At 36.1% G+C, this 25,101-nt stretch overlaps 1 protein-coding gene across 7 annotated transcripts in view; it reads right to left on the reverse strand.

The window, feature by feature from the left end:
* The window catches only part of IMMP2L (inner mitochondrial membrane peptidase subunit 2), an 862,490-nt gene that overhangs the window by 761,290 nt on the left and 76,099 nt on the right, over positions 1-25,101 (reverse strand). The window lies entirely within an intron of this gene.

Here is a 25,101-nt window from a genome sequence, read left to right on the forward strand (position 1 = left end):
AAATAAATAAATAAATAAATAAATAAATAAATAAATAAATAAATAAACAAACAAACAAACCAAAGAAAACAAATGTATAAAGATCTGGGCACATAATCTGAGTTTCTAAAGAAATTTTAACTGTTATGATCTAAATCCCATTAGATAAAGAATATTTCTTCTACAGCTAAACACATTGATGTTTAAGAGTTTTAGTGCAAATTCCAAGACCTTTATTTAGAGGAAGTCCAAATGGAAATGAGAAGCAAAATTAATGCCAATCAATTGGCGTTTCACAAAGGTAGAAGAGTGGGATATTTTCTTATTATTTTGTTTGTATTTCATAAGTAAAGGTGTTTGTGGGAGACTTAAATAAATGTTTGCTTTTTCTATTTTTTTAGGTAGTAAAAGAGAAAAAGTTAACTAGGAAAAGGAGAGAATGAGAGCAGTCATCTGTAAATTTTGCAATCCAGAGAAATCCTCAGAATATCCTGCTTTAATGTTATTTGTTCTTATACTTAATTACCACAATTACCATAAATGATTACAGTCAAGTAGTATGATTAACTAAAACCAAATATAGTGTCGTCATGCTTTTATTACAATTCAAGTTCATTATATTTTTCCCATCATAATACTAATTCATGGTCAATATAAAAGATGTGGAGTACAATAAAGAGCAGATAAAAGAGGTGGGGGGAATCACATCCAAAACTGTGATCTAAGTAAATCATTACTTCATATTTTGGTATAATCCCCTGTCAAAGTTTTCCCATCCAAGTTTTTGCTTGCTCATTTTTTTCTATATACTTTAATTCTCCTTTTTTATTATGAAACATAACAACATAAGCTTTTACTCATGTTACCTCAATCTCTTCACAGGCTTCACTTTAATATAACATTCCATCAAGTGAACATTTCACAATTTATATTTTGCCTTAGTGCTGGGTAGTTGCTTTCAATTTCTTTTACCATCGTAAATAATTCTGTAAAAAACATATTGGGTTTTTCCAGTATTTCAAATTCTTTTCTTAGAATATACTCCTCAAAATTGAACTACTACATATCAAAAATGATAATCAAAATTAAAAGGTAATATGATTTCTGGGTTTGTAACAAACTAATACAGGGTAGGGAAGTAGATGAGAGTTACAGATGAAACAAGATTGTGCATGTTAAAAATTTTCCAGGATAAGATGTCCAAACAAAAATAAAAAGCAGACCACATTTAGAATATGTAATTTTTTTTTCATTCTAGCAAAGATGAAAGTTTAAGGCTCTTGATGCACATTGCCAGACTGCTTCCCTAAGGACTGTAATCATTTTTAATCCAACATAACCTTAAGGTTTATTGTGAAGCCTTCTTCCTCTTTTCTTTCAAGTCTTTGTTCATACATTGATGTTGGCATGTCTCTCTAACCTCCTACAAATTTTTTCTATTGAGATAGGTTTCTGAGTTTTCACTTGATTCTAGACACTGGCAATTGCTTTTATATGCTCTGTTGTTCATCATGGAAACATGATTCCACTCAGAACAACAAATGGATAACACAATGATTTACCTACAGGGGTGTTTATCATATTGTTGTCTACAAGGCAAAACTGTATCATAGAATTGTTCAGCAAAAGTTAGAAGCAATCGTTACTGTATCACTTTCAGGGGCTGCACAGTATTTCAAAATGTAGGCTACAAAAATGTTTGTGTGACATAATTCTGCCTTGCATATATTTATACATACTCCTATGTACACACACACACAGAAAAAAAAAACTCTAGAAGTGCATATACTAATAAAAATAGTATTTTCTTAGGGGGTTGATATTACTAGTGATTTTTATAAACATCTTTATTTATATGCTTTAATTTTAACAATAAACATTCTAAATGTATAATTCTTTTAAAATTAACAACTAAAGTTATCTCAACATATAACCAATCATTAACCAAGTCAATCCAGCCTCAGTTATTTTATGTGGACCTACCTCCCCTATCAAATGTATGCTAGGAATATACAAACACAGAGCCAAAGGGTTTAACTTTTACTATCTAAACTACCTATAATTCAAAAGGTCAGTAAGACCTATCACTCCTGCTATACCTGGCTCTCTGACCCCTATTTGGCAGTACATCTTTTTTTTTTTTAATTTTTTTATTATGTTATGTTAATACCATACATTACATCATTAGTTTTTGATGTAGTGTTCCATGATTCATTGTTTGCATATAACACCCAGTGCTCCATGCAATACGTGCCCTCCTTAATATCCATCACCAGGCTAACCCATCCCCCCACACCCCCTCCCCTCTAGAACCCTCAGTTTGTTTCTCAGAGTCCATAGTCTCTCATGGTTCATCTCCCCCTCCGATTTCCCCCGCTTCATTCTTCCCCTCCTGCTATCTTCTTTTTTTTTTTTAACATATAATGTATTATTTGTTTCAGAGGTACAGGTCTGTGATTCAACAGTCTTACACAATTTACAGCGCTCACCATAGCACCTACCCTCCCCAATGTCTATCACCCAGCCACCCCATCCCTCCCAACCCCCACTACTCCAGCAACCTTCAGTTTGTTTCCTGAGATTAAGAATTCCTCCTATCAGTGAGGTCATATGATACATGTCTTTCTCTGATTGACTTATTTCGCTCAGCATAATATCTTCCAGTTCCATTCACGTCGTTGCAAATGGCACGATTTCATTCCTTTTGATGGCTGCATAATATTCCATTGTGTGTGTGTGTGTGTGTGTATACATATATATATACACACCATGCATCCCGATGTTTATAGCAGCAATGTCCACAATAGCCAAACTGTGGAAAGAACCAAGATGTCCATCGACAGATGAATGGATAAAGAAGATGTGGTATATATATACAATGGAATATTGCAGTACATCTTAAATCCTCAGGAGTTGTATGTCCTTATAATTCATTTTTGATGACTTCACTGTCAGACAAGATTTTGATATTCATCAATCCCCCCAGCCAGGCTACTTCTGGGTAGATATAAGACACTACTCTCAACCCACTACCCCAAGCTTCATTTAGGCTTTTAAAAGACAGTTACCAAATCCCTCCTTCAGCCAGAGAAATGGCACTTTATAGTGATTTTCATCCCAAAATGTGTATGCTTAATTTTGTTTGGTTTGGTTTGGTTTTTTTTTTTTTTTTAATTTAAATTCAATTAACCAACATATAGTATATCATTAGTTTCAGATGTAGTGTTCAATAATTCATCAATTGCATACCACACCCAGTGCTCATCACATCACCTGCCCTCCTTAATGCCCACCACCCAGTTACCCAATGACCCCATGGGGGGGAGGGGGAGGTGTTTTTTGTTTTAGGTAGGCTCCACACCCAGCGTGGAACCCAACGCGGGGCTTGAACTCACAACCCTGAGATAAGACCTGAGCTAAGATCAAGAGTCAGATGCTTAACTGACTAAGCCACCCAGGCGCCCCATGCTTGATTTTGTTTAATTGTGGGGAAAAGAGATGATGTTTGAGCCCAAAAATCACTCAAAAAAGACATGAGAAAATACCAAATTTAATAGCTTTTTAGGAATGGGTAAGGAACTGTGGAGAGAACCTGTGAAAAGAAACTCTTAGAGATATTTGGAAACTGTAAGCCTTCTTTTTAACTTAAAAATAAACACAAGCCTTAATTTAAAAAAAAAAAAAAATTCCCTTACTTGGCTTAGCAGAAGATACCTCAGCTGCAACAACTATAATGAACAAAAAGTGAATATTGTGACTGTATAAAACACTTGAGATACATTTAAATGTACTGTATGTGTCTGATAGATAGTGGTAGCTGTAGAGTTCATTGTTATAAAACCAGACTGACTGCCAGGCTAAATGACTAATGGGCAGAAGAGCCGAATGACCAAGAGCACAGCTCTGAAGGAAAAAGGCCCTCGTCTGAATCCTCACTCCAGCACATACTGGGTGACCTTGGACAAGTTAACTCATCTTTCTGCGCATAGTTTCCTCACTGTACAGTAATACTTCTTACCTCACACGGTTATTGGGACAATTAAATAAGGTAATATATATAAATCATTTAGAACAATTCCCATCACATAGTAGGTTCTCAGAAACCTGTAGTCCCAAAATTATCAACTGTATATATTGTCCAGAACTACATACAGTTCTACCAAAGATGGAATTGGTTGTAACAAGAGTATTTTGTTGCAGCTACAGTTTTTGGCTCATTTCCTACTACTTATATGAGTCACACTGCTTATACTCGCTTAAACACACACAGTACAGGTGATTTTAGAGAATAAATTTTCAATGATGACTGATGTTTACCTTGGAGACAATATGCCAGATCCCAAGTTCATGACAGGACTTGTTTAGAATTACAAAGATGAGAAGGTTAATTACCATTTTAAACATGATGATTTGCCATTGCCTTGTTTTCCTTTTTTTTTTTTTAAGATTTTATTTATTTATTTGAGAGACAAAGAGAGCAGGAGCAAGGGAGCAAAGGGAGAGGGAAAAGCAGGCCCCCAGCTGAGCAGGAAGCCCGATGCGGGGCTCGATCCCAGGACCCTACGACCATGACCCGAGCCGAAGGCAGACGCTTAACCGACTGAGCCACCCAGGTGCCCCCTTGTTTTCCTTTTGAGAAAAGGGCAAAACATTCTTACTAAATGCAAAAATATTCCTGTTGACAATTTATTCATTGCTGTTTATGACCTCTAGTTTTCTTTCAAATCAAGCAATTAGATTTTAAACACTCATGAAATAGAACCAAAAACCACTTCCTCAGCATATTTAGTACTTCCTAAAGGTCTCCCATAAGTAACACCCTCCAATTAATATTTATTCTCTTCCTTGAATCATCAATGACTAGGCTGCCTAAGGGAAGCCGGTTGCCAGCTAAGGCATAGGAGGATGATAATAATGGGATTTAGCTGGGTGAAAAAATATGTTGCATTATAAAGAAGGAGTATCTCATCCAACTGAAATATGCTAGGAGAATAAAGAAGCCAGGAGACAACCAATTGTAAAAATATTAAGAAATAGGTAAAAATTAAAGTCATTCTTTCTCAGCCCAACTAGATCTACTAACTGCCAGGGTTATTTTCTACTTACATTAGTATTACCTCAGGGAATCTATTGTTTTCCTATAAAAGCCAGCCAAGCTGCACAGCTTAACCAAGGTATTTCTCTATATTAGTTTTCAAGTATAGAAAGCTTATCTGTAAATAAAGCATACATCATTCATTGTTACCAGGATGTCATTAACTCTTGCTGCTCAGGAACTAAATTATCTACGCAGGGATTCTTTTACAGAGAAACAAAAGAAATCAATTTGTTAACCTAGCTCACATAAATATCACATAAGTAAACCATGTATTCGACCATTAGTTATTGGAATAGGAGTACTGTCAGGCCATGCTATCCACGCTTCATTACTAGTATCTTCCACAAACCATCAAGAAGCCTAGTTTCATCACTAAAATAAATTTAGGTCTTAAAGGATTTCAGAGGAGAGGGAAATACAGAAGAGAATGTCCAGAGTTAGAGATGGAAGAGTCATGTAGGGCTTACGTGCCACATAAGAAGAGAACAAATGGAATCAGCACAAGTTTTAAACAGACTAATTATCTCAATTGTGTTGAAAAGAACTCTGGAAGCAATATGGAAAAAATAGAGAAAACAGAGTCAAAGAAAGAGAGACCACATAGGATCTTAGTGAGGGGACCTGAACTGAAACATTGCAAAAAAGAGAAGAGAGAAATACTGAATACACAGGTAGACCCAAAAAGATTCTATATCTCACTCTATGTAGATGGTAAGAAAATGGAAATAAAGATGATTATAAAGTCTCTAACCATAACTTGTGCCTAAATACAGTAATGTCAAAAACCAAAATTATACACAGAGGGAGAGAACACGTTTGGTATAGGAGAGAAGGCTGTGTTGTGTTGGAAAAATGCACAGAATATCATCATATAGATATATCCAGTAGACAGCTAAAAATTAAGGCATGATGCTTAGAAGTCAGGTAGGCAAGAAGTTAAGGACAGGGGGCAAAGAGCAAAGAAAAGAAAACTGAGAAAGTAACCAGCAAAACAGAGAGCTCAAAGGAGAACCAAGAAAAAATGACTGTAGTATATAACAAGGGAGAAGAAAGTTTCAAGGAGGAAGTATTGACAGTGTTTGTCTGATTCTGCTAAGATATCAGGAAGCATTCATATTGTGACCATTGTATTTAAACATTGATAAGGTATGGGAATTGTTCCCAAGGAGTTTCTATAGATTATTTAAGATCTAGATCTGATTTCAATGGACTGAAGGAATAACTGAATTAAAGAATTGAAGAGAATTCACAGACTACTCTTTCTAGAAGTTTGAAAATAAAGAAAATGTGCCAATTTGATTTAAAATTGTGACTGATTCCAGGGAGTGCAAGTTTCTGTTACTGTTGGGTAGAAGAGAGAATTAAACAGAAGGACAGAAGGAATTACAGATAATTCTGAAGTCCCAAAATTCGATTTAGGGATCTAATGACCTCAGCTATACTGTCCAATACATTAGCCGTGAGCCTCAGTTTGGCTCCTGAGCACTTGAAATATGGCTCCTCCAATTTGAAATCCACTCTGTTGAACTCACACAAGATTTTCAAGACTTAGTATTTCAAGATTTAGTATTTTATAATATTTTAATATTAATTACATGTGAAAATAATATTTGGATAAATTGAGTTAAATAAAATTTACTCCTAAAATTAACTTCTCCAGTTTCTTTTTACTTTGTTAATGTGCCAACTAGATGCTTTAAAAGTACATATATAGCTCACATTATATTTCTATTGGACAGCCCTGATTTAGAGAATGAATACTAGATTGGAAGAAGAGCAGGATCAGAAAGGCCCTGTAAGAATTGACCCTTGTGTGTATCACATTAAGGCTGAAGTTTCTAAAGAGGTCACCCAGGAAAACTTCATGACTGTGTAGTTTAAGAAGCTAAGGTCCTAACTGATTAGATGGATTACTTAGGTCACCTGTCTCATTAGAAGGAAAACCCAGAGGAGAACTCATCCAAAGGTTTACCTCCATTATTTCACTTCTTGAGATGTCAGTAAAAATTTAACAATTTGAATTTAAAAAAAATTATAGTAGCTTAACTGTTATATATATCTCATTCTATGCCACCACGTCCAATACAATGCCTACTTATAGTAAAAAACATAACCTCCAAACATATTAAAATCATGACCTCAATAAACATTCAGTGTCCTTTGTGCACCAGCCAACCTATGATATTAAGGTATGTCAACCCAGGATTTGTTTTGCTTTTGTTTTACTTTGGTCATATATACACTCTGAATTTATTTCAACCTAAACCCACACTAATTTTAAAGATAGTATCACCCCTTCAAGTATACACCTCTTAAAAAACAGTTGTAAGAAAACACATTTGAACAATTCCAAAGAATTTGCTTCCTAACTATTGTGTCATTACCTGCCACTCGCGAGTAGTAACTCACGAAGACACCATCGTGCTCCTAAGTACAATACTCACAGCAAGTTAAAAATTAGAAAGTTCAAAGTATTGCTGCAGTATATGATCATTATACCATATTTCAATTTCTGGCATCATTTCAAGTCCTAGTGTGCCCAATGAAACCTTCAAAGCTCCTTCAACAACTATGTTAAAGGTCAACCTCAGTTTCAGGATCACCAACCAAATTATAACCAACCGAAATCTCTGGCTGTAATTTCTTAAATACTCCAAGCCACTATGAATCTACTTATACTTCCTATGTAAGAAAGTGCACAATAAGAAGGGGGGAGGGAAGGAATGACATTTATGACATTTTCTTTTAATGCTAATTTTCCATGTGAAAATTGAAAAACAAACATCACTTTAAACTAGACACAGTACTTAATTTTGTGAGATAGCTTAATAAGCTAATAACTGACAAAATCATGGTAGTTATTTTCTTCATACAGTTATTGCTCCAAAATACAGAGCTGAAAAAGGAAAAATAGATTATTTGATTAGACAGCATGTTTATTTCATTCTGTATATCCACCCTGTATTTATTTTAACAAATAAAGCTACTATTGGTATTCCAAAACAACATTATGGAGAGTAACAGAAATAAAGAATTCCAGCTCCCATGTCTTGAATATCTGCTGCTATCTCAATGTATCTCACACAGATAAAAGGCTGATGTGAACCTAGCATGGAGTTAGGCATGCACGGGGTGATGGAGCATTTCAAAGCAAGTTTTCAATTTTGATCTACATGTTTTCAATTCTTTGTCTTGTTGGTTGTGGACCCTCTTCAGATAACTGGAGTTTGTGTATTCATCCATTTCAAAGGTATTCCAGTCTGGACTCCTATAGGGCAGCCTGCCCACTGGCTGCAGTAATCTCCTAAAAGTACAGATCCAGGTGTCATTTAAAGCTGAGCTGCAACGCAGTCTTAAAAGAGTTTTCCAGTTTTCCCTCATTGTATGTGCCATTTAGCTTACTGCACAGTAGGTACTAAATGTCCCACCGTCATCCGTTCTTCACAAAGCATAATCTAGCATGGTGCTACACAGGATCACTCTCCTTCAATGCTGGAAGGCTGCATCACAGGGTTGGGTGTTTATTTCAACCTACTTTATATTAAGAGTAACTGACTTTGATAAGTTCTTTATAGATTTTGGATACTAGCCCTTTATCTGGTATGTTATTTGCAAATATCTCCTCCCATTCTGTCAGTTGTCTTTTGGTTTCGTTGACTGTTTCCTTTGCTGTGCAAAAGCTTTTTATTTTGATGAAGTCCCAATAGTTCATTTTTGCCCTTGCTTCCCTTGCCTTTGGCGATGTTTCTAGGAAGAAGTTGCTGCGGCTGAGGTCGAAGAGGTTGCTGCCTGTGTTCTCCTCTAGGATTTTGATGGACTCCTGTCTCACATTTAGGTCTTTCATCCATTTTGAGTCTATTTTTGTGTGTGGTGTAAGGAAATGGTCCAGTTTGATTCTTCTGCATGTGGCTGTCCAATTTTCCCAAAAAACAAATAATCCAATCAAGAAATGGGCAGAAGACATCAACAGACATTTTTCCAAAGAAGACATCCAAATGGCCAACAGACACATGAAAAAGTGCTCAACATCACTCGGCATCAGGGAAATCCAAACCAAAACCTCAATGAGATACCACCTCACACAGGTCAGAATGGCTAAAATTAACAAGTCAGGAAACGACAGATGTTGGCGAGGATGCGGAGAAAGGAGAACCTTCCTACAATGCAAGCTGGTGCAGCCACTCTGAAAAACGGTATGGAGGTTCCTCAAAAAGTTGAAAATAGAGCTACCGTATGACCCAGCAATTGCACTACCAGGTATTTCCCCAAAGATACAAATGTAGTGATCCAAAGGGGTACGTGCACCCCAATGTTCATAGCAGCAATGTCCACAATAGCCAAACTATGGAACGAGCCAAGATGTCCTTCAACAGATGAATGGATAAATAAGATGTGGTATATATATAATGGAATATTATGCAGCCATCAAAAAAAAAAATCTTGCCATTTGCAATGATGTGGCTGGAACTAGAGAGTATTATGTTAAGCAAAATAAGTCAATCAGAGAAAGACATGTATCATATGACCTCACTGATAGGAGGAATTCTTAATCTCAGGAAACAAACTGAGAGTTGCTGGAGTGGTGGGGGGTGGGAGGGATGGGCGGCTGGGTGATAGACGCTGGGGAGGGTATGTGCTATGGTGAGCGCTGTGAATTGTGTAAAACTGATGAATCACAGACCTGTACCTCTAAAACAAATAATACATTATATGTTTAAAAAAAAAGAAGAAGATAGCAGGAGGGGAAGAATGAGGGGGGGAAATCCAAGGGGGAGACGAACCATGAGAGAGATCGACTCTGAAAAACAAACGGAGGGTTCTAGAGGGGAGTGGGGTGGGAGCATGGGTCAGCCTGGTGATGGGTATTAAAGAGGGCACGTGTTGAATGGAGCGCTGGGTGTTATACGCAAACAATGAATCATGGAACACTACATCAAAAAAATTTATTAATTAAAAAAAAGTTGGAACTTAAAAAAACAGAGTAACTGACTTAACAGGGAGGGTGGAGAGGTTGCATAAGGATCAGCGGTAGACTTGATATCAGTATTTTACACATAACATCTGAGAGGCCTTCAATTTGATATTAAGCCTATAATTGGGTAGAAAGGATTTTTTATTTCCTTACCTCTCAAGGCATCACTGAGAGACCAGGTCACTAAATTCAAGGACAATCCTCCATTTTTCACTGCTACCGAAAACCCGGCCGTGTTTAGGATTTCACTAGTACAGGTTAATATGAGATCTAGACATTGTCATGCTCATAGGAGGCTAAGCTTTAACACCTTGTTCTAGATCAACAAACCTATTCACCACTTTCTCTATACAACTTTTCACACTTCCTCGAAATTTTCACACATGCCATCTCTAAAACTCTCTTGTTGCTTCTCTTGTCAAGTACGTACCACCCCATCTTCAAAATCTAGTTTCAAATTCACATCTATTTTTCTTTCAACTCCTCTTCCTTCAGGAATTCATTAGTCTCAGCATCCTGTCAATGGTTGTTTGTATGGTTCTATAAACTCATCACATACCACGTGTCTTTGCCTCATCTCTATGTTGACCAGTGACACACAAGGGTAGAAACTATGCCTACATTTCTGCTGTGCCATCTCACAACACTTACCACCAATGGTATCCTGTTAAACCACATTACCGAATTTAAAACAAAACAAAAACAAAAACAAAAAAACCCTTTTTTAAAGCCCTGATATGTAGTGTTCACCAATTTTCATGATATAAATACTCACACCATAGCTGATTTCAGGCTGTCAACATGAAATCACTGTATGCAGTGTTGTGAAGAAATGCACACATTGACTTGGTAGCCAGTTCAAGACAATGTATGATGCTGGGCACAACTGCTGATTTAGTGAATATGCAGTTTCCTTCCTAATATGCCCATCTGCCACAATTTTGACAAGCTTCAAAAATATCTATTTTCAATTCTGTCTTATTCAAGACACATTCATTCAGTAGAATGAGTAAGTCTCACAAAAGGAGGTGCTTTGCCTCTCTGTTGTATCAGAGTGGCTAGTACTATGCCCAGAGTAATCCCTTAGAAAATATTTGCCAAGGGCGCCTGGGTGGCTCAGTCGTTAAGCGTCTGCCTTCAGCTCAGGTCATGATCCTGGAGTCCCGGGATCGAGTCCCACATCGGGCTCCCTGCTCAGCAGGAGGCCTGCTTCTCCCTCTCCCACTCCCCCTGCTTGTGTTCCTGCTCTCGCAATCTCTCTCTCTCTGTGTCAAATAAATAAAATCTTTAAAAAAAAAAAAAAGAAAATATTTGCCAAATTAATAAGCTATCAATATTTTTAAATATAATAAAATACCATATAAGTATCCAGTAAGAGCTGTGATATGCCTATCATAAAATAATTAACCTACCCGTGTGGAAAATAAAATAATTACAGAAAAAACAGCTGTCAAATTAAAGGGTATGTTAGAAATTATTGAGTACAATCCCTTCATTTTATTAAAAAAAAAAATCCACAGAAGTTAATTGACACACAGTCCCTTAGTGCCAGAGTGAGCCTAGAACTCAGGTCTCTTATATCTGGTCCAAATCTTTTCTGAGTAGATAATCATGACTGTCCCTTGGGTTATTGTCTACTTGAGCTAATAACCTGTTGAGGAGCTGCCATTATTTTGAAAAGCAGACTTTTTCATTGGTTTTCCACACTAATATATATTGCAGAACTACATTTAATATAATATCTAATAAAAGAAAAATCAAGGTAATTATAAGACTATCAGTGACCAGAAAAAAAAAAAGACTGTAATTATAAAAGATATTTCTGTATATATCTGATGACCTTTTTCTCAACACAGCATCATGGAAGCAGAGATTAGCCCAAATTCTATACTCATACCATCTTTAAATTTGGAATCACCTATGAACTTAATTATCTTGATTACTATTCTATCTGATCATAGTACAAAGGTCATGTAAAATTAGACCTTATATTGATTCCAGAAATGATTACCCAGATCTTCTCACAGTTCAGAGGCCTAAAATAAAAACTGTAAAAATGGCCAATAATTTATCAACATCTTTATAAAATTTTAATAATTTACATATGTATAAATTATTGGGTTAATTTGAGAGAAAAAACCCTTTAGATAATATTTGGGATTTCTTTAGACAATATTTGGGATTTCTACCCATTTATGTTTTTAATAAGACCTGAACTGAGAAACCCTTACAGAAATCCTAATTTCCTATACTGCATTTCTCTGAATGGTTCAATTAGGTTAGCAGCCTCTAAACATATTTCTGTTGTCAAACACATAAGTAGAATCCAAATTTAAAGAACTGATCAATAACAAAAGAAATACATTATAGCTAAAATTATAGTATTTTAATGGATTACAGATGATATCCTTCTCATGAGAAATTATTTTTCTCCATTTAATTATTTGTTACCATTTAAAAATCTACATACAATAAATGTGTTTAAAAAATCATACCACTCTGAAATTAACTAAAAACATCACTCCCCTCCATTTCTAGAGTAAAAGTGAGTATTCAAAGATAATTGCAGGAGGTTAAGTTCATTAGCCAATATTCCTCTAACACCTAAGGCAGTTTTCTGATTTTTTTTTTCAGTATGATCTTATTACTGCCTAATTATCCATATTGCTTTTCTTCCTTTTTGTTCAACTGAAATTCACTGGAGCAGTTTAACCTTTCATTTAGAATCATTAAATATACCCCCCTCCTTCACTGATAATTGGCCTTTTTCTTTATTAACTGATTTCCCCTCTTGATTTATTATACATCTTTTTTGCCAAATTTGGATCCATTCTGTTAATACATTTTTTACCTTCCTTCAACTCAATTAACACACTGTCATGGTTACCAAAACTTTCCTATTATTTCTTCAAGTTCTCATTGCACTTTAAAGATCCTCTAGTAGAATAATGAATTTTTAATAAACCTGGAATATTTTAATGATTCTTCTTTAATTCTATAATGAAATTTACGTGAGACATACTACTCACACTGAAATGTTTCCTACTGTTTTGTCATAACACTCTACAGTAACTTTTCAGCAATCCAAATACACAAATCTTTGCAATGTAACATATGACCTCTAAAAGCACAAAAAGCCATATTATAATTATCATATCCATAGCCAAATCCAACTGAGCCAGCTTCTTTGTCAGCAATTTCAACATCCATACAATTTTTAATAAAGTGAAACTTATATTTGTGGTGCCTTCAGTAAATATTAACATGACCTCAGAATGTGAGTAAACCTGTCACTAGATTATGCAAGGAGTAATCTTTCATAATACAGGGCATTGAGGCTTCTTATTAATGGAAATAAATAGCAAGAAACAACAACAGCAAAAAAAGAATTCCTGTTCCCTTCCTGGACAGAAATGTTTTCCTGAGCTCCAAAGCACAGATAAAGTTTGGCAACTGTTGTTTAAGCCCTTTCCCTTTCTTATCAGCCACAGCCACATTTCCCAGCCACTGCCACCTCCACTCCCCAAACACAGTGCCTTTCTCTATAAAAGGTAAAGAAAAATGGGAGGGTAACTACTGACCTTGGATCGAATAAGATGATGTTTAAGTTTGAGATTCCTTCCACATCTCCAGGACCTAACTATGAAACAGAATATGGGCTCTAGCATTTCTTATAAGAGCAAGTGAACAGAGTGTTTACTGGTAGGAAGTGCATCGTAAGTTGACAAAACAGATATAACCAGGACAAGATTAACTATTAGAGTCTTAATAACTCAACTCCGGAGTAAATTATAAGCAGTGAAGAAATGTAAGATTTCTACAGCTTTCTTACTTTAAATAATTTTAAGCAAGCGAGAAAGGGTTTTGCTCTCATCCTCCTGTAAAATACCTGCCTGCCAACTTTTAATTTCTCCAATCATTTCCACTGAAGACATAATCTTAATAAGCACAGATTCATTTGATGCTGTTGACCAAAAGAACCTTGGTGTTCAAAGTCTCCTTATCCATTCTAAATCTTCTGTGTAAGGTGCCAACATGGCTTCTTTTCTTTCAAAAATTTCAAATTGGTTTTGACTCTAGCTTCAAAAGTATGCAAAAATCTGCATTTTTATGATATTCTGAGTGATTGATTCTTATGGCCAGCTCCTCAAAACTCTTGTCGTGCAATCTTAAAATGGAAGAGACCTTAGAGATCAACTAGTCTATACTTCATATTTTGCAGATGCTAAAACTGACACAAAGAATAAATTAAGATAACCGGTCTAAGGTCACACAGCCAGTTAACAAGTAATGCAGCTAGAAGGAGAAGCAAGATCTCCTCAAGCTTTGACCTGTATTTTGTACCAGGAAACTGACAGGTAGAGGCTGACAGAGTTGTTTTATGTAAAAGAAAATAATACCGGGCGCCTGGGTGGCTCAGTTGGTTGAGCGACTGCCTTTGGCTCAGGTCATGATCCTGGAGTCCCAGGATCGAGTCCCGCATCGGGCTCCCTGCTCAGCGGGGGGTCTGCTTCTCCCTCTGCCCTCTTCCCTCTCGTGCTCTCTGTCTCTCATTCTCTCTCAAATAAATAAATAAATAAAATCTTTAAAAAAAAAAAAAAGAAAAAGAAAATAATACCTAAATAAAATCAGTATTTGCAAATCCTTATAAGAATGCTTGTAAGAATCTTTTGTAAAAGTTCATTTTCCTTTTCCATACATTTTAGGGGTACTATTAGAACTGCTTATAATTTTTAATTGCTTAACACAATTTTCTACTGCCACTATAACAAATTAAAGCAAACTTAGGGGTTTGAAACAGCATCCATTCATTAACTCTCCATTCTCTAGGACAGAAGTCCGGCAGGTTTGGCTGGGTACTCTGTTTTGGGTCCCAGAAAGCCAAAATCAAGGTGTCAGCTGCTCTGGGCCCTTATCTAGAGAATGGGCGAGAATCTACTCCCAGGCTTATAAGGTTGTTGGCAAAATTCAATTCCATATAGTTATAGGACTAAGGTCCTGATTCCTTTGCTGGCCTTTGGCCAGAGGTTACGCTCAGCTTCTAGAGGTAGTACACTTCTCTCTGCTCAGGGCCCCTGAATCTACAAAGCCAGCAATAATGCTCCAAATCCTTCCTGCATTTGGATCTCTCTGATGTTTTTTTCTACATCTCCCTCATTTCAGCCTCTGCTTTTAAAGACTCATGTGATTAAATTGGACCTGGATAATGGAGGATAACCTCATCATTTTAAGGTCAGCTGAAGGTCAACCTTAATTACATCTGCAAAGTCCTTTTGGCAGTGCAAGGTCACATATTCATGGGCATGATATCTCATCATATTCACTGTCCTGGTGATTAGGTTATAGAATCTTCTCGGAAACCAGAATTCTGCCTACTATACTTAGCACCTATTTTATTTTATTTTATTTTTTTAAGATTTTATTTATTTATTTGACAGAGAGAGACAAAGTGAGAGAAGGAACACAAGCAGAGGAGTGGGAGAGGGAGAAACAGGCTTCCCGCAGAGCAGGGAGCCCGATGTAGGGCGCGATCCCAGGCCCCTGGGATCATGACCTGAGCCGAAGGCAGATGCTTAAGGACTGAGCCACCCAGGCACCCCACACCTATTTTATTAATAAAATAAATCACTTAAGGAAATGTGACTGGCTTTAGTTTTTTTAAGATTTATTTATTTTGAGAGAAAGACAGAGTACGCGCATGTGCAGAAAAGGGGCAGAGGGAGAAGAGGGAAAGAATCTCAAGCAGACTCCCCGAAGAGAGCACAGTCCAGCATGGAACTCAATCTCACAATCCTGAGACCATGACCTGAGCTGAAATCAAGAGTCAGACACTTAACAGACTGAGCTACCCAGACGCCCCAAGGAAATGTGACTTTTTTTTTTTTAACAGATCCATATTGTTCACACTTAACTCTAACAAAAACATTACTTTTCAACCCCATATATTTATATATCTGTTTCCAGTAATGTCTCAGATCAGCCCTGTTGGTGTCCAATGCCAACCCCTGTACCAACCACAGGGCCAGCTTCGTAAGGATGTGACCAGTGCAGTCACACATGGGTCTGAGGCTCAGACAGACCACAATCTTGGGGTTTAATGCTCTGCAGCTGCCATCTTAAAATTCCTACCACTTGGAATGTGTTTGAGAAGTGAAGTTCAATAGGACAATACAGCAAATACTAGGGGGTTGTCGTCTGAAAAAAATATTTCTCTTTCATTTTTGAAGAATAGTTCCAATAGTTACAAAATTCTAGGCTGGAATTTTTTTTTCCTTTAGCACTTTACAGATAATATTCAGTTATCTCCTGTCTCCCATTGGTTAAGAAGTCAGCTATCTTTTTGCTTCTTTGAAGATAATATGCCTTTTTTTCTTCTCAAGATTTTTCTATTTTTCTTTGGCTTTCAGTGGTTCGACTACCATGTGCTCTAAATGTGTTTTTTCATTGTATTTATCCTGATCAGGTTTGTAGTGCTTCTTGATTCTATATGTTGATGTGTTTCATAAGTTATGGAAAATGCGGGGTACCTGGGGGGGCTCAGTCAGTTAAGAGTCTGTCTCCTTCAGCTCAGGTCATGATCCCAGAGTCCTGGGATTTAGTCCCACATCGGGCTCCCTGCTCAGCGGGGAGTCTGCTTCTCCCTCTGCTGCTCCCCCTGCTCGTGTTCTCTCTCTCTCTCTGTGTGTCAAATAAATAAATGAAATCTTTAAAAAAAAAAAGTCATGGAAAATGCTTGGCCTTTATTCAGATATTGCTTCCTCTGCCCCACTCTCTCTTTCCTCCTTCTCTTCTGCTACTCCAATTAGATGGACAACAGCCTTTTTCACTATGTGCTAAACAGACCTCTTGCACTACTCATTGTATGTCACAATCTTGTATCCCTCCATACTCCAGGGTAGAGATTTTCTCACTGACCTTTCACCCTGTTCACAAATCCTCTCCACGGCTGTATCTAATTTGCTGTCAACCTCATCAACTGAGTTCTTGTCTTCAGGTATACCAGCTTTCATTTCTAGAAGTCCTTTTGATTTTTTTTATAGATTCTGATTCTCTGATGAAGTTATCCATCTTTTCATCAATTTTTTAATATATTGATAATTATTTTATAGCCCATATCTGATCATTCCAACAGCTAGACCACTAGGAGGTTATTTCTATTATTTATTGTTTTATTTTGTTTTGTCTTGGTCCTGGCTTCTGACATGCATGGTGATTTTTTATTGAATGCCAGGTGTTGGGTACAAAACATGACGTCTCTTGCTTCAGCATGATGACTTTGCATGATGTCTCTTGCTTCTGGCAAAGACAGTTTAAGTAAAGGCAGATCACATTAAAATCAGGATTGAGTTTATCAGAGGCTGCATCTCAATTTTTGTAAGCTATGGTCTATTTCTAGTTCTCCCTAACTCCTAGGATATACCCTTCAAGGGTCCCAATTAAAAGTATGGAGTATTTTACCAGGGTCCTGCCTCGTCCTCCTTGAATTCTAGTTTGACTCACTAGCAGTATAAAACTGTCAAAGATTCTACTCAGCATCTCTCTATCTTAGCTGCCACTCTTTGGCTTCTCAGTCTCACAGCCTGTGGTGCTTACAAAGTGACAAATAACCCAAGATAAAAAGTGGCACCGCATACAGGGTGCACCTCAATGTGGTTCTCTTCACTCTGGGATCTTTGCCCTTTGACAGAGCTACAACGCATGTAGATTTTTTTTTTTTAATGCAGCTTTCTCATGTTTCTCAGTATGGGCCTTAGTTTGAAATAAACTAGTCTATCACAGATGAAAATGGAAATCAGGTATTGCTTGATTTTAGTAGCCTATCTATATATGTATCTGTATCTTAATAGTTCCAGGAGAATTTAAAACAGGTTGGCCTACCTACATAACAGTTTATTTTTCTGAGTTACGTTTACCGTTTGAAACTTAAATTGTCTGCTTCTCCAAAATACTTATTTCTCTGTTACAATTATTATTTAAGCTTATATTCAAAATGCTTCTCAAGAGTTCAATCTGACTCAATACATATATAATATGTATTTGGGAGCTCCTTTATAAATACTTCCCTGAAATTTTTTTCTTTTTTTTTTTTTTTTAATAAAAGTCACAGTGTTCTCAGATACTGGATTTTTTCACAGTAAAAATAAAAGTTACAACATAAGTAACCATTTACAATAAAACAGTTACAAACATAAGTACCTACTATTTCATAGAATGTTGCCTGTATAACTTTGTTCTTTGACAATTTCCAGTAAGGCTCAAAGGATATAAGATTTAGGAAATGGGTTGAGCAGAAGCCATGAATATCTCCTATAGCTATATTACCATAAAATCTCGATAATTCAAAATTCAAATTTATGATCACTGAAACATTTCCTAGCTCAAAACTAAGAAAATGTTTTGTTGCATAATTAAATGTATAACACTTGTGGAAGCAGTTTACCCTACTCAGGAAAGCAAATTGATATTAAGGACTACCTTAAAGGCACCAACTTTTTGTATGCCTATGAAGAGCAGTTACAAAATCAGTTTAATCTCTATCAAATAAAAGCAATAAATACTTACACTGTCTCATTTTTTTAAAGCATCATTTGTAAACATACTTAGTAATGACTGTAAACTACAATGCGTAATTGAAAGTGCTGAAAACTAAATCTCTCATCAAAATAAACTCAAACTGGATTTCACTGTCCACCATTTTTACAGTCAATTAATTTTAAAAGAAGAAGGAGGAGGAGGGGGAGAAGAAGAAAAAGAAAAAGAAAAAAATAAGATAAAAAAGTTTGCTTATAGAACCTTTCTTTCAAAGTCATGGTCTTCGTAATTTTGTGTTCCTGAAATATACAATATTACCTACAAACTCAGAAAAATATTTGGCTATAAAGAAAAAAAAATTAGGAATGAGTACAGATTAAACAGATAAGCATCCACAATTATATTCTTCCAGCTCAACAGATAACTGGCTTTTAATACGATTAAAGGTCATCATTCTCAGTATTATCATTGCTCTGAGCATTTGTTCAAAACCTGAATTTGGTTTTTTAGCAGATTAATTTACCTTGGTGGATTAAGGGATCTTTAAAGATTTACAAGCACTCAAGACACAAAAGAACTAGCACCTTTCATTTTTTTTTCAAAGGCTCAATTCTATTTCATCTATTTCCCTGGCTGAAAGCTTCATAACTCTTTGCTCACATTCACTGCTGAAAATGTAGCCATCATAGTGGCCATCTGTCAGAAAACAGCAATTAGTTTAGCATGTCACAAACCAGCTGCAGAAATTGTATGCACACTATATGTTCATAATAGTGTCTTATTGTTATTAATGAAGAGACTACATTTCATGAACCACTGTATCAAAATTCATTACAGAAATGGGGATAATATGATAGATGCTGAGATAATAAGGCCTACTTGACTTCTTCGCTAAGAATGAGTAAGTGTCTTCAACCAAACCACCACCACAATATATAGAGGCATTATAGTTTGAAAGTTAAGAACACAGGATTTGATGAGAGGCACTTCAAAACTTTGCTTTTCCATTTACTAGCTGTTATGTCCTTAAGCAAGTTACTTAACCTCCCTATACCTCACTGTTCTCATCTATAAAATAGGAATAACAGTACCTACTTGTGGGGGGTGGTTAAAATAAGGATTAAATAAAAATGAATATAGAACTCTTAGCCTAGTGACTGGAAAATAAAAAACAGTCAATACATATTTAAAAAACTGTTGTGGGGGTGCCTGGCTGGCTCAGTTGGTTGAGTATGTGCCTCTTGATCTCAGGGTCATGAGTTCAAGCCCCATACTAGACGTGGAGTCTACTTAAAAAACAAACAAAAAGGGTGCCTGGGTGGCGCAGATGGTTAAGCGTTTGCTTTCGGCTCAGGTCATGATCCCAGGGTCCTGGGATCGAGTCCCACATCAGGCTCCCGGCTCAGCGGGGAGCCTGCTTCTCCCTCTGACCCTCGCCCCTCTCATGCTGTTTCTCTCTCGCTCACTCTCTAAAAAATAAATAAAATCTTAAAAAAAAAAAAAAACTGTTGTGGATACCTTTTTTTCTCTCTTTCATAGACTGCATGTCTTTTTTCTTTGTCTTTGGACCTGATCACCCCAATACTCTTACCAAAACAAAGTGTTTAGCTATCTTGGGGAGTCTGCCTTTGCTTCATAGCAACTACCTTAGTATTTTTCCACCCCAGACTTTAGGATCTCACATTAGCTCACCTTAGACACACTCCAGGAAAGCAGCAGTGACTGATGGGAAAAGGTTTAGACACAGTGATGTCTGTCCAATAGAAATAGAGTGCGTGTCACATGTTTAATTTTGAATTTTCTACTAGCCACGTTAAAAAAAAGAAAAAGAGGGGTGCCTGGGTGGCTCAGTTGTTAAGCATCTGCCTTCGGCTCAGGTCATGATCCCGGAGTTCTGGGATCGAGCCCCGAAATCGGGCTCCCTGCTCCGCGGGAAGCCTGCTTCTCCCTCTCCCACTCCCCCTGCTTGTATTCCCTCTCTCACTGTGTCTCTCTCTGTCAAATAAATAAATAAAATCTTTAAAAAAAAAAAAAAGAAAGAAAAAGAAACCTTTAAGTTAATTTTAATAATGGATTTTATCTGACTGAATATACCTAAAATATTATCATTTTAACAAGGGGCAGTAACCACTTTAGCTGCTCAACAGCCACATTTGCCTGCTACGTCAGACAGGACAAGTTCAGAGTTAAGTGGACCTGGATTCGCATTCTGGCTCTGCTATTCACTTGCTATTTACTTGCTAAATCTCATTTTCACTGTGTTAAAAATAACCATTTCCAGATATTGTTACGAGAATTAAGTAAAAATGGCATACACACAGTGCATGGCACAATGCCTGATACACAGGGGTGCTCATTAAATGAGAATTTCCCCACCCTCACCTTCTACTCTAGAACTGAACATGGGCTCAGTATCGTATCATCTGTGACCCGGCCTTAGTTCCCTCTCTTCTATCTGTACTATAAACTTTAGCCTTTCCCCCATCTGCATGGCTCTCCATGGCTCTCCTGCCTTGCTTTCTAGCAGCAGTAAACGTGACTGTGTGGACTTCTGGAAGCCATGGGGTCTCCTAGTCGTGACCCAAGTATGTGATCCTCAGAAACCAAAATGACTTAGGTGAGAGAGTTTCCTTCTCTGGCCCTGTCTCCTCCGCCTGGAGCTTACCACAACTACGGCTTCCCCAGCAAGTGCCATCAATAGCAATGTCTCCACTGGAACATACACCGACCTGAAACTTCTAAAGGTAAGGATTTTTCTACAAAATAAGTGTCAAGATGAAAAAAGACAAAGAACAAATGAGGAACTATCACAGATTGGAGGAGACTAGAGAGATTAAAAAATCAAAATGAAATATGGGATCCTGTGTAGGATCTTGGTGCAGAAAAAAGACCTTGGTGGAAAAACTGGTGAAACTCCCATAAGGTCTGTGAGTTAGTTAATAGTACTGTATCAGTGTCAACTTCATCTCAGTAATTGTACCATGGTAATGTACAATGTTAATTTAGGGGGGTATAAAATGAAGAGTCTGCTGATCTACTAGATAACATGGTGACTACAGCTGATAACACTGTATTCTTTCATTGAAATTTGCTAAGAAAGTAGAACTTAAATGTTCTCACACACAAAAGGTAAATATGTAAGGTGACAGATGTGTTAATTAATTCAGTGGGGTGAATCCTATCACTATACACACACATACACACACACACACATTTATACATCAATAAAGATGAAAAAAAAACATTGGAAGTTATATGGGAATTCTCTATACTATTTTTATGACCTTTCTTGAGGTCTAATAACATTTCAAAATAAAAAGCTAAAAAATTTTTAAGTGTGATTATTTGAAACTTTATTGTGAAGGCACCTCTGTCCCAGTGGATTTACCAACGGATATGTCACTGTAAATATGCTACTTATGTTAAGCCTATTGCAATAAGGCCATCACACAAGTTAATGAAAAGTCAATTCCAAGGTATCAAAAATCCACCTTAATCACCACTATTAGTTCACAAATCCACTAAGAGAGTATGATGTCACCTACATACGCTCAGTAATACCAAGGACCTGATGACAGCAAATAATGTTTTATGTGACGAGTAATGTTATTAAATAAATATATCTTTTTATTTAACGTTACCGAATAACATGCTTAAACATTAGCTCCACTGAGACTAACTTTTCACAGAAAGAAAGTGACAAGAAAAGATAAGGAAGAGATGCAAAGAAGCATATACTAATATGTACCCCCTCAGACCTTCCACGCTTTAGGGAACAGCCTGGGTCAATAAGTTCCGAACAAAACCCACTGCAATAGAAAAGAAAGTCTGTTCTACTACAGCATGTGTTTCTGCAACATGAATCAGCTCACAGGGGACTATGGAGAAAGGGTTTCAGTATAAATCAGAAGCTGCATTAGTTCATATGGAATTTCTTCTCAGATCAGTAATGCATTGCCTCTTTAATAATAGCAACTGAAGGCTAAGTACGCTAATGGCAATAAGCCAGGAAGGAATCAGTACTATATATTCAATCCTTCTCTTACAAGTGCTTACTGAAAGGTTAACTCTGATCTTTGTTTTAAATATATATACATGTAAATAAATAAATAAAGTAAGGTAACACTGACCAATGAGCAGAGGATACGCCTCTGGTATCAGTACATTTTGTACAGAGCTTACAATCTTCTATTTGTAACTTCGATGAAAATGTCCCTCTGCCCTTGTATACATAGACAAGTTCAACCCTTCCTTACATTGCCTTCAAGTTACCTTCAGCTTTGTCATTTTAAATAAATCCTACATTTACTGCAATGCTTATTTATAAAAAATTTCATGTCGTTTAAACTGTGCTAGCAGTTTTATTGAATTGTTATTGTTTTCATTAGTGCTCTAGTTACAAAGTTGCATTAGCCCTACTACTTTATGAATTTGCAAACTGCAATTTTCCAGAAATGTACATATAATATTATAATTAAAATGCTGTATTTCCACATACATTGAATATATAAAACACTGTCCCAGGATATTTTTTAAATATAAATTGTCTTACTACCTTATTCCCAAAGATCTAATGTATCGATGAAATGTGCCATATCATTTTGTAAACAGAATGACAAACTACAGTTTCTATTTAGCCTTAAATTCAAATTTAGTCATGCATTTCTTGAATTACACATTTCTTAAATAGAATGTTCTGATATAATAATGATAATTATCTCTAAGTTAAAACCAGACTGATACATTTTGTAAGAAAAGCAAATATTCGGTGTTGACATGAATTAAATATATACTCATGAACATTGATCAAACCAACATTAATCTTTTCAAATGAAGCAGTTATAAAATGTATAAAATAATAAGGACATTTAGAAAGCATTTTTGCTCATAAAACTAAAAAGATACTTTGAATGTCTTTTATACAGTATTACATCATGCTAAAAAAGAATTTAGCAAAAGACTTCTTCCTTTCTCAAAAAAAAAAATCATTGCTTAATGATTATTTGTTGTTAAATAACATACCACCAATCACTAAGCATTCTTTTATGTAAATGGCTCCTTCTAGCAACAAGCATTATAAAAGAAAATTTGCGTTATTTGTACATGTCAGAGATAGAGCACATAATTAACTCATTAAAAATACAGCTCAACCCAAGGAGCTATAATTTATTATATCAACCCCAATTTAGATATACTATTTTTAAATTAATTAATATAATAAATATTAATTAGTTTAATATTTACATAAGAGAATAGTGTTCTCTTTTTCACATAGTCCATGATATGCTAGCATACTTTTATAGACCCATGCAACCCTGAATTTCAAGGAGCCTTTTTTTTTCCCCCAATTACCTATTCAGATTTACTTGCTTAGAGATAGCCAGCATGTTTCTCTTGGGGAAAAAAAAAAAAACTGCACAATTGTCTGCTTATGGTGTGACCTCTTTCACTTGGGTGGGTATCCTCTCCATCACTGACTAAGTGAGAATGTAACCTTGTCAAACCAAAGGCAAAAGAATAATGAGCACACAACAGGCTAACCCAGCATGGAAAAGGTTGTTAAGGAGGTTGCAAAAAAAGTACTCTGAATGACAAAATAAAAGTAGAGTCCAAAGAGTAGGTTAATATTAAAGAAAGCACTCAAGAACATGAGAAGCATTTAATTCCCATCCTTGGATGTCTGCCATACAAAACCTCACTCAAATGTATTTATTTTATTAGTTACTAATCAGATTTAGTTAATATGTTTTCAAATGAATCCTGGTAAAACAGGCTTGAAGGAGACACATTTATGAAACGTCTATTTCCACAAAGGGCTAGCCAAAGGTTAAGTATGGACAAGCAGATCATGTTTTATGTTTACCAAACAATTATATTCTCATCCAACAAAAAAACAATCATTCCAATTAAAGAAAAAGAAATATAAATTGGAAGTCTTCACCAAACACCAGGATTTTACTAACGTTAAAACAAATGACAGTAACTGCTATATTAATTGCTACCCCGATGCACTAACTACCATCACAGGGAAGCATAGGAAAAAATTTTTATAAGTAGCTGAAACCAGAAGAAATCAGGCAAGTTCTGTTACAGGCTCCTCAGTGTGAATTTACTTTTAAAACAAACAAATCTCAAATCTAAACCATTCGAGCACATGCTGGGACTATGTATTATATCATTGCATCAGTTATGCACACTTTGACATTCTTCTTCTACTTTAAGACCGGAATGAAATTCTTGTTCCTGACCAGTCATAATACTTTAACAGAGAAACAGTGCCACCTTTTGGTCCCAAACAAAAGCCTCCAGTCTACTAATCTTCCAAACTGCCTTATTTCAGTTCAATCACTGAGACTTACATAGAAATGTCACTGAATTTCATGTCGCAATTATCAACTTCTAGAAATATTGTGTACCTACACAAACTAACAAAAATGAAGTAACATTAAGGTTACTTCCAAGATGCAAAACTTCAGAATAATCCAAACTGATACCAAATACATGTACTTTAGATCATCAA

Source organism: Mirounga leonina, unplaced genomic scaffold (genome assembly GCF_011800145.1).
Source record: "Mirounga leonina isolate KUSES-001 unplaced genomic scaffold, KU_Mleo_1.0 Mir_174, whole genome shotgun sequence".
NCBI lineage: Eukaryota > Metazoa > Chordata > Mammalia > Carnivora > Phocidae > Mirounga > Mirounga leonina.